This window comes from Piliocolobus tephrosceles, chromosome 6 (genome assembly GCF_002776525.5).
Source record: "Piliocolobus tephrosceles isolate RC106 chromosome 6, ASM277652v3, whole genome shotgun sequence".
In the NCBI taxonomy this organism is placed as follows: Eukaryota; Metazoa; Chordata; class Mammalia; order Primates; family Cercopithecidae; genus Piliocolobus; species Piliocolobus tephrosceles.
The window spans coordinates 11,014,156-11,022,911 of NC_045439.1; the positions used below are offsets into that span (position 1 = coordinate 11,014,156).

General features: G+C 46.6%; 1 protein-coding gene across 1 annotated transcript in view; it reads left to right on the plus strand.

Annotated features, from left to right (window-relative positions):
* SYNE3 (spectrin repeat containing nuclear envelope family member 3) overlaps positions 1-8,488 on the plus strand; it is a 119,062-nt gene extending 110,574 nt beyond the window's left edge. The window contains exons 20-21 of the transcript XR_002730279.2: positions 4,069-4,302; positions 6,885-8,488. The gene's annotated coding sequence lies outside the window, so the exon portion shown is untranslated. The remainder of the gene's footprint in view (positions 1-4,068; positions 4,303-6,884) is intronic.
* The last annotated feature ends 268 nt before the right edge of the window (positions 8,489-8,756 follow it).

Here is an 8,756-nt window from a genome sequence, read left to right on the forward strand (position 1 = left end):
GTATCCCCTGTTTTACTTTTTACTTCTATGAGATCAACTTTTTTTAGCTTTCACATATGAGTGAGAACATTTGGTGTTTAACGTTCTGTTCCTGGCTTATTTTACTTAACATAATGTCCTCTAGTTCTATCCATGTTGCCATGAATGATGGGATTTCCTTTTTTTTTTTTTTTTTTTTTAATGGCTGAATGGTATTCCATTGTGTATATATCCCATATTTTTTACATCCATCTGTTGTTGGACACCTACGTTGATCCCATATCTTGGCTATTTGTGAACAGTACTGCAATAAACGTGGAGGTGCAGATGTCTCTTCAATATAATGATTTCCTTTCCTTTGGATAAATTCCCAGTAGTAAGATCACTAAAAATTTTATTTTTAAAAATATGATTTTTTATGGCCCTGGAAAAAAATGTGAGGTTTCTCTTTTGCTCTTAACTAACTCCCTTAAAAGTGACGGTGAAACTGTTCTAGGAACAGGCTTGGAATCTTCCTCATCAGTGTTTGGCTCCAAGCAACCAAATCTGCAAGGCATTGGACCTTAAAAAAGTTCTCCCGTCTTCTGGAACACTTATCTCAAAGGAATGTGGTTGTGCGGATTAAACAGGATAGTATGTGTAAAGGGCTTTCACAGTGCTCAGCCCACAGGACACACTCCATAACTGGGAGCTATTTATTCCACCCCATCCCAAATGCCTTCCCGGGTCATGCTAGGCAGGTTCTGAAGAAGCATCTTCTTTTACGTTCTCTAGGATGCATAGTCTGACTCCAAAGTACTGCCCTGCAACTACTGCCAGGAGTCTGGGGTCTCCCTCATGGGCTTACACGTGTTCTGGGGATGCTTGTTAAGGGGAGAATCTAGAATCCGTCAGCGGTCAGTTGCAGAAAACAGAATCCACTCTAACTAGCTTAAGGAGAAAGGGATTTATGATGGGGTATAAAATGGCTCACAAAATTGCTGAAGAACAGACTCTAATCTGAGATTTCAGGAGGAGCTCAGCCTCAGGACCACGCTGCCTCTTCCATGGTGGAGAAAGTTAGTTGCTGCCACCCGCCGGGGGCTGCCAGACCAGGAGAGCACTGCCGCCGCTGACTAAAGGCCTCACCTCTGCTGCACTGCGGCAAAGGGGTGCCCGTGTCAAGCTGTCTCCTCGTGCACCTCCCTCCCACACTCAGTCTCATGAACGAGTATTGGAGTTGAAAAAACCTGGTTCACATTTAGAACACGGAAGCAAAGGAGGCAGGGATATGCCATGTTATTTTTTTTTAAATGATTTTTTTTTTCCTTAAAAAAAAGAGACAGAGTCTCCCTATGTCACCCAGGCTGATCTCGAACTCCTATCTTGGCCTCCCAAAGTGCTAGGATTCCAGGTGTGAGCCACCACACTCAGCCAACGCCACTTTAGCTTTACCCTTCTGCATTACGGGAAAACATCTTGCAAGGAGCTTAACGGGCAATTAATAAGCAAATCCACAGTATCCCCCACAGCCCATGCCTCTGGATACTTCATGTCCGAGTGCACCCCAACTTCCATATTTAAACTTCCAAGCAAAAACAGCAGTGGGAACAATAGCTCCCATTCCCCCTAATGCACCTACCCCCGTATGAACAAGTGAATGCTTAGCAAAATGTCTCATTTATCAGTACATCCATCCCTGTTCTCTATTAGTTTTCCTCTGTTTCATTCACAATTCTACTTGATGTCCTGAAGTCTGTGAACTAAATTATGAGGTTGACTGTCACATCCCTGCCACCACGCCCGCTTGTTCATGGGCAACTGAACTGACATCCAGTGACGTCTGGACACTCGATTATCAAGAGCCTTCTCTACATAGATGGACTTTTGATGAGCATTCAAACAGTACACACATATCTTTATACCCAAGATCTCGCTGAAAGGGCTACCCAGATATATTTTCCTTAAACTTCCATGTTATCAATCCCCATTCTTGTCCTTTTCAAGTCCTTGACCATCCTTAAGGAAAGAATCAAGTAAAGACTATTTAAATAAAAAATATTATTGAGCTCTTTTTTTGTTTGTTTGAGATGGAGTCTCACTCTGTCACCCAGGCTGAAGTGCAGTGGCACGATCTCGGCTCACTGCAACCTCTACCTCCCGAGTTAAAGCGATTCTTCTGCTTCAGCCTCCTGAGTAGCTGCAACTACAGGCACACACCACCACGCTTGACTAATTTTTGTATTTTGGTAGAGACAGGGTTTTACCATATTGGTCAGGCTGGTCTCAAACTCCTGACCTTGTGATCCACTCCCCCCTTGGCCTCCCAAAGTGCTGAGATTACAGGCCTGAGCCACCGCACCTGGCCTATTGAGCTCTTATTATACATCAAGAATAAATAAAATGGCGAACAAAACAGAAACCCCCAAACCCTGCCTTCCCAGAGCTTACTCTCTGGTGCTGGGTACTGCCCGTTCATCCGTGTAGATCTGTACTCTCAGTCATTTCTCCTTCTAGGCAAAATGAACTACTAAATACACGTTTCAAAGACAGTGGGGGACATTCCTTCCCCATTGTCTTTCATCACCAGCCTTCACAGGGGCTGTAATCCTATAACATTATACATCTGACTAGTTGCATTGTATCACGCAAGGTCAACTAGGCTCAAATACTTTTTTTTTTGAGACAGAGTCTCACTGTCACCCAGGCTGGAGTGCAGTGGTGTGATCTTGGCTCACTGCAACCTCCACCTCCCAAGTTCAAGTGATTCTCCTGCCTCAGCCTCCCAAGTAGCTGGGACTACAGGCACCTGCCACCACACCTGGCTAATTTTTGTATTTTTAGTAGAAATGGGGTTTCGCCATGTTGGCCAGGCTGGTCTCGAACTCCTGACTTCAAGTGATCCACCCACCTTGGCCTCCCAAAGTGCTGGGGTTACAGGTGTGAGTTACCACGTCCAGCCTTAAATTCTTTATTCTGAAGACAACTGGTCATGGGGGATGCCAAGTGAAGCTATGGGGTGGGCTGAGGGTTCGGCGTTATGCAGCAGGATTAGGTATCCTGGGGGGTGTGGACCACTGGTGCGGCCTGCATGTTTATTGTCCCTCATTCCCAATTCATATGTTGAAATCCTACCTCGCAAGGTGATGGTATTAGGAGGTGAGGCCTCTGGAAGGTGATTAGGTCATGATGGTGGAGCTGTGATGCATGTGACTATTAAAATGACACCAGAGGGAGAGCTTGCCCCTTCAACCACGTGAGGATACAGCAAGAAGGCACCATCTATGAACCAGGAAACAGGCTCTCACTAGACGCCGAAGCTGCTGGTCCCTTGATCTTCGACTTCCCAACCTCCAGAACATGAGAAAAAAATTTCTGTTGTTTATCAGCCACCTAGGCTATGGTATTTTGTTGTAACAGCCCAAATGGACTGAAACACCACATACACATGCAGCTCACAAAATGACCAAATGAGACACTGGGCAGAGATTTCAGGCCTGGGCATTCATTCAGCCAGTGGACCATGGCACTGAGGGTGGGCAGCGTGAGGTTACCACCCATGAGAAAACTGGACAAGCACCTGCCGAGGTCCTTCCAGCCCACAGGGCTCCTGCCCCACTGAGCACTGCTCCCGTCACGGAGTTCCCCTCCGTTGCCTCACTTTGGACCTTCCTGGAAAATGGACCTTCTCTCTGACCACAGCCTCTGATTGAGCGCCATGTACCTGGGACTCTAACCCCCAATCTCTGCAGGCCAGTTTGTGACCTCAGCTCTGCACTTCTCACCCAACACCGCCATGGCTCTTTGTTTGCTGCCTGTTCTGTGCTCTTGGCTGCTGGCACTGACCTTCTTGTGTTTGCTCCTGTTTGGGGTTCCATAAGTTCAGATTTGTCTGCTTGTTTGTTTTGATTCTCAGAGCCTCAGACAGGGGTAGACCTGTGGGTCAAATCTAGCTGCCACCTGTTTTCATACAGTTCAAGGAGTAAGAACGGTTTTTAAATTTTTAAGTGGGTTACATTTTAAATGGTTATGTAAGTACCAACAAAGTAGCTTTAATTTTGCCTCTTGCACTACAAAGCCCTAAAATATTTACTCTTTGGTCCTTCACAGAAGCATTTGTCAACTCATGCTCAAGGACATCGCTGTGCAATTTCCTACCTGATTAATCCATGTAGCCAAGCTGTCCGCCCCTGAATCCCAGCAAGGTCCTTCCCTATGACCAGCTCCCCAGCAGGCTGGCCATGACCTCCCTGAAGGGGGCCAGGAAGAAAGCACACTGGCCGGGGAGGCAGGAGAAATCGGTGCCAGCCTCGCACTCATCACCAGCTTGCTTTGTGACTTTTGGTAAGCCTCATTCCCTCTCTGTACCTCACATCCCTCTCTGTCAAATGGGGAGTTTAGATGTGAATCACCTTGGAAATCTCTCACAGCACTGCCAGTCTCCTTCAAACCATCGTTCTCCATAACTACGAGGAACACGCAGAGAGAACAAGGCACGGGACTCTCCCAGGGACCCCAGGATTGAGCCCACGATCAATTCTTCATCCTAGGGCATGGGTGACAGGTCATGTGGGCACACAGACACACATGCTATATACACTGTAGACACGTGCACACACCTGAATGCCTGTGCACACACACCACTCATTCATGCACCACACACACAGAGGCACACATAGACACAAACTCCATACACACACACCTACACATACACCACACACCTGTGTGCAAGGACACACACCACACACAACCATGCACCACACACAGAGGCACACACACAGACACACTCCATACACACACACACACACTTGTACACATATACCACACACCTGCGTGCAAGTACATGCACCACACACAACCATGCACCACACAGAGGCACACATAGACATACACTCCACACATACACACATTTGCACACATACAATCACACACACCATGCATACACACACATGCCACACACACAAAACACACACCACATGCAGAGATATGCACACATGCCAAACACACCCACCACACCACATCCAGGCATGCACACATGCAGGCACCACATGCAGCACACACATACACATCACAGACACATGCACGTGTGCACACACCCCCCACACACCAAACACACACAGATGCACACATACACTACACATGCAGATACACTACATACCACACACAGACACCACAGAGGCACATATGGATACAGCTACAGACAGTCAGCATACGCAACTGCCAGACATACAAGCCATATACACAGATGCACACCCACACCACACACACAGAGACCTACAGACACAGACACGTGGTGCTCTGGGCAAAGTGTTGTGACTGTGTCTCACGGGTTGTCAGGTTGGGAGCCGCAGCAGAGCTCTGGGGCACATCCCTTGGGAATCCCTCCTCGACTCTGGTCTGATTAAGTCAGCTCTGCAGAAACCAGAAAATTAAATTTGGGGCCATGTCTGTGTTCCGGATATGGTGAATAATTTCAGGATTACTCTGGGTAGAGAAAAGAGAAAGGACTCTTTTCTTTTTTTAGGATTTGGAAAGGAAAACATGGTTGTGTGGGCTAACGTGTGTTGCTGGACGAGGTCTTGAGGGGTATGGTTTGGAGCAATGGGGGAGGCGTCTGTGCAGGCAGCAAGCCTTCCTTTTTGGGGTCAGGTAGGGGGTTGGTAATGCAGGGGTTATAAAAAGAGATTGCATTTGATTAATGAAATATTTTCTTACAATCACGTTTCTGCTGAAATGCATGTTCAATCCTGACCAAAGGCCAGGGAAGCCAAACGCAAAATATATAGTGTGCGGTTGCCGGAATATCTCCCAAGCTACATTTTAGTATATGTCAAAATTCAAATTTACCCTGGAGTCAGGGAAGTCAAGAGAGGGAGCCCTTTGCCTTATGGGTACTGCATACCATGCTTAATAAAACGATAATGGAACCTTCACAGTTTGCTGGGCACTTCCACCCACAGTCTTTCATTTGATTCTTACAATAATGTCAAACGCTTTTTTTTTTTTTTTTTTGAGACAGAGTCTTGCTCTGTTGCCCGGGCTGGAGTGCAGTGGCCGGATCTCAGCTCACTGCAAGCTCCGCCTCCCGGGTCCACGCCATTCTCCTGCCTCAGCCTCCCCAGTAGCTGGGACTATAGGCGCCCGCCACCTCGCCCGGCTAGTTTTTTTTTTTGTATTTTTTAGTAGAGACGGGGTTTCACCGTTTTAGCCAGGATGGTCTCGATCTCCTGACCTCGTGATCCGCCCGTCTCGGCCTCCCAAAGTGCTGGGATTACAGGCTTGAGCCACCGCGCCCAGCCGTCAAACGCTTTTTTGTCTCTTCTACTGAAGAGTAAAACAAGGCTGAGAGAGGTAGAAAGGTGACCTCAAGGTCATAGCCTGAAAATGGCCCTGCTGCCGTCCAGCCCTGCCCTCCAGTGATCTCTTGTTCCAAACCTGCACAGAGCAACGAAGCAAACCCACTGTTTATGTCTCTTCAGTTTGCAATCCCAAAACTATCAGGTGTAGATGAAAAAGCAAGCCCTTAAGGTTAACAGAGCAGAGTTAAGGGACCCTGAGCAAAATCTCTTATCCCTGAGGTACCTGATTGGTTATCTGAATGGCTGCCAACACAGAGCACTGTATTAAGAGGGATTCTGAGGCTGTGATCAAGGAAAAAGCTGCATGATCTCTTGGTGATGTCTCCCATGACAGTCGCAGGAGACAGTCGTAGGGAGGGACTTATTGTCATCCTCACTTTGGCCTCAGTTTCATTATCTATAAAGGTGAAAGAATTGCTCTCCATCTGGGTCTGTGAACTAACATGCCTACAGAACTCAGATAGGAAACATCTGAGCAGACCGGACGTATTAGTTTGTTCTCTCTGCTATAAAGAACTACCTGAGACTGGGTAATTTATAAAGAAAAGAGGTTTAATTGTCTCACAGGTTCCACAAGATCTACAGGAAGCATGGCTTGGGAGGCCTCAGGAAACTTACAATCGTGGCAGAAGGCGAAGAAGAAGCAGGCATGTCTTACATGACTGAAGCAGAAGGAAGACAGCGAGCCTCTGCTACACACTTTTAAACAACCAACTCTCATGAGAACTCACTCACTATCACGAGAATAGCAAGGGCGAAGTTTGCCCCCATGATCCAGTCACCTCCCACCAGGCCCCTCCTCCAACATTGGAGATTACAATTCGACATGAGATTTGGGCAGGGAAACAAATCCAAACCATATCACCAGAGCAAGTGTAAAAACATCCTGAAAGAAGAAAGGTTGGGATCTTTGTCCAATCATTGCCATGTGGGGATGTGGGCTTTGGATTAGAGCGACAGTTTCTCAATCATTCGAGATTTCACATTTTAATGTTAAAAACATTTTTTTAGGGGGCACCTAATTTGAATGTTATTAAAAAATACCTGTGCTAACATGAGTGTGTACACATGTGCTATCAGGCTGGGTGTGGCCCACAGACCATTGCTTTGCAAGCTTTGGTTTAAATAAGCCCTAAGATTCCTTTCATTTCAAAAATTCTAAAATTCTATGTGGGATGTAGGTGCACAGACTAGGTGCATGTGAAATGTTTCTCAATAGATCTAGAGTTCTAAACTCGGCCCCTCACCCACGTGGGCCAAGATTAGTTCGGGCATCTGCTATGTGCCTATTGGGCTTCTACAGACATTGTCTCACTCAGGCTTCAGGACTCTGTCCAGCTGGCTCTTCTCCTTTATTTTGCAGCTGAAGACACCGGCTCAGAGAGATGATAATTTGCCTAAGCTTGCCCAGCACATAACCAAATTGAAATTTACTCCTTGGTGATTTCCCAAGATTTTGGTTTTGTGGATGGAAATTCCATGACATAATCAGCACTTAGTGGAAACTCAATGATAAATGCATAAAGCTTGGGAGGGCTTCACCCCAATATTGTATGTAGATCCACTGTGGAATTTCCAGCATTCCCAAGGATTGTAACTTGATTGTCTTCAATGACGAACCCAGCAGGCATTATCAGGCTGGGCCAGTATTGGCAGCCCCTGGGTGAGCAATTGCTTGGCAGCTATCCAGCCCATAAAGTGTTCTAAAAGGTCACTTGGTTTTGGCTGTTGGTAGAAGGTGAGAGAGATGGAGAGGCCGTGAAAGCTGGGGTCTTTCCCATCTGTTCCACATTACAGTGCTATTAAATATGTTATGATGTCCATTGTCCAACAAACACAAGCAGAACTAATCTCTTTGTTTAAGGTTCCTTGACTGACATCATTGGTGGTTAGATGACATACTTATTTTCTCGTGACTAGAGTGGACTGGTTCAGTGAGAGGTTTGGAAAGAGTACAGGCTCTCACCCACGAAGTTGAGTGGGAAGTATCTTGATGCTGATGGATGCGAAAAGCAACCACAGCTCCAGGGATGGGGGTGGAAAAGAGAAAGGCTTTGCCATTGTCTCAGCCACAGAGATGAAATCTAAAGGAGACTAAAGACTTTTGGAGTGTCCATTCATTCATCCATCCGTCCATCCATCCATCCATCCATACAATTATCCATCCCTCCATCCATCCATCCTACATCCATCCATCCTACATCCATCCATCCTACATCCATCCATACATCCAGCCAGTCATCCATTCATCCATTCACCCATCCATCTATCCAACCATCCATCCATCCTTCCATCCATCCATCCATCCATCCATCCATCCATCCATCATCCATCCATATATTCAACCATCCATCCATCCATCCTCTGTTCATCTCTCCAACCATCCATTCATCCATCCATCCATCCATCCACCCATTCATCCTTCCATTCATGCATCCA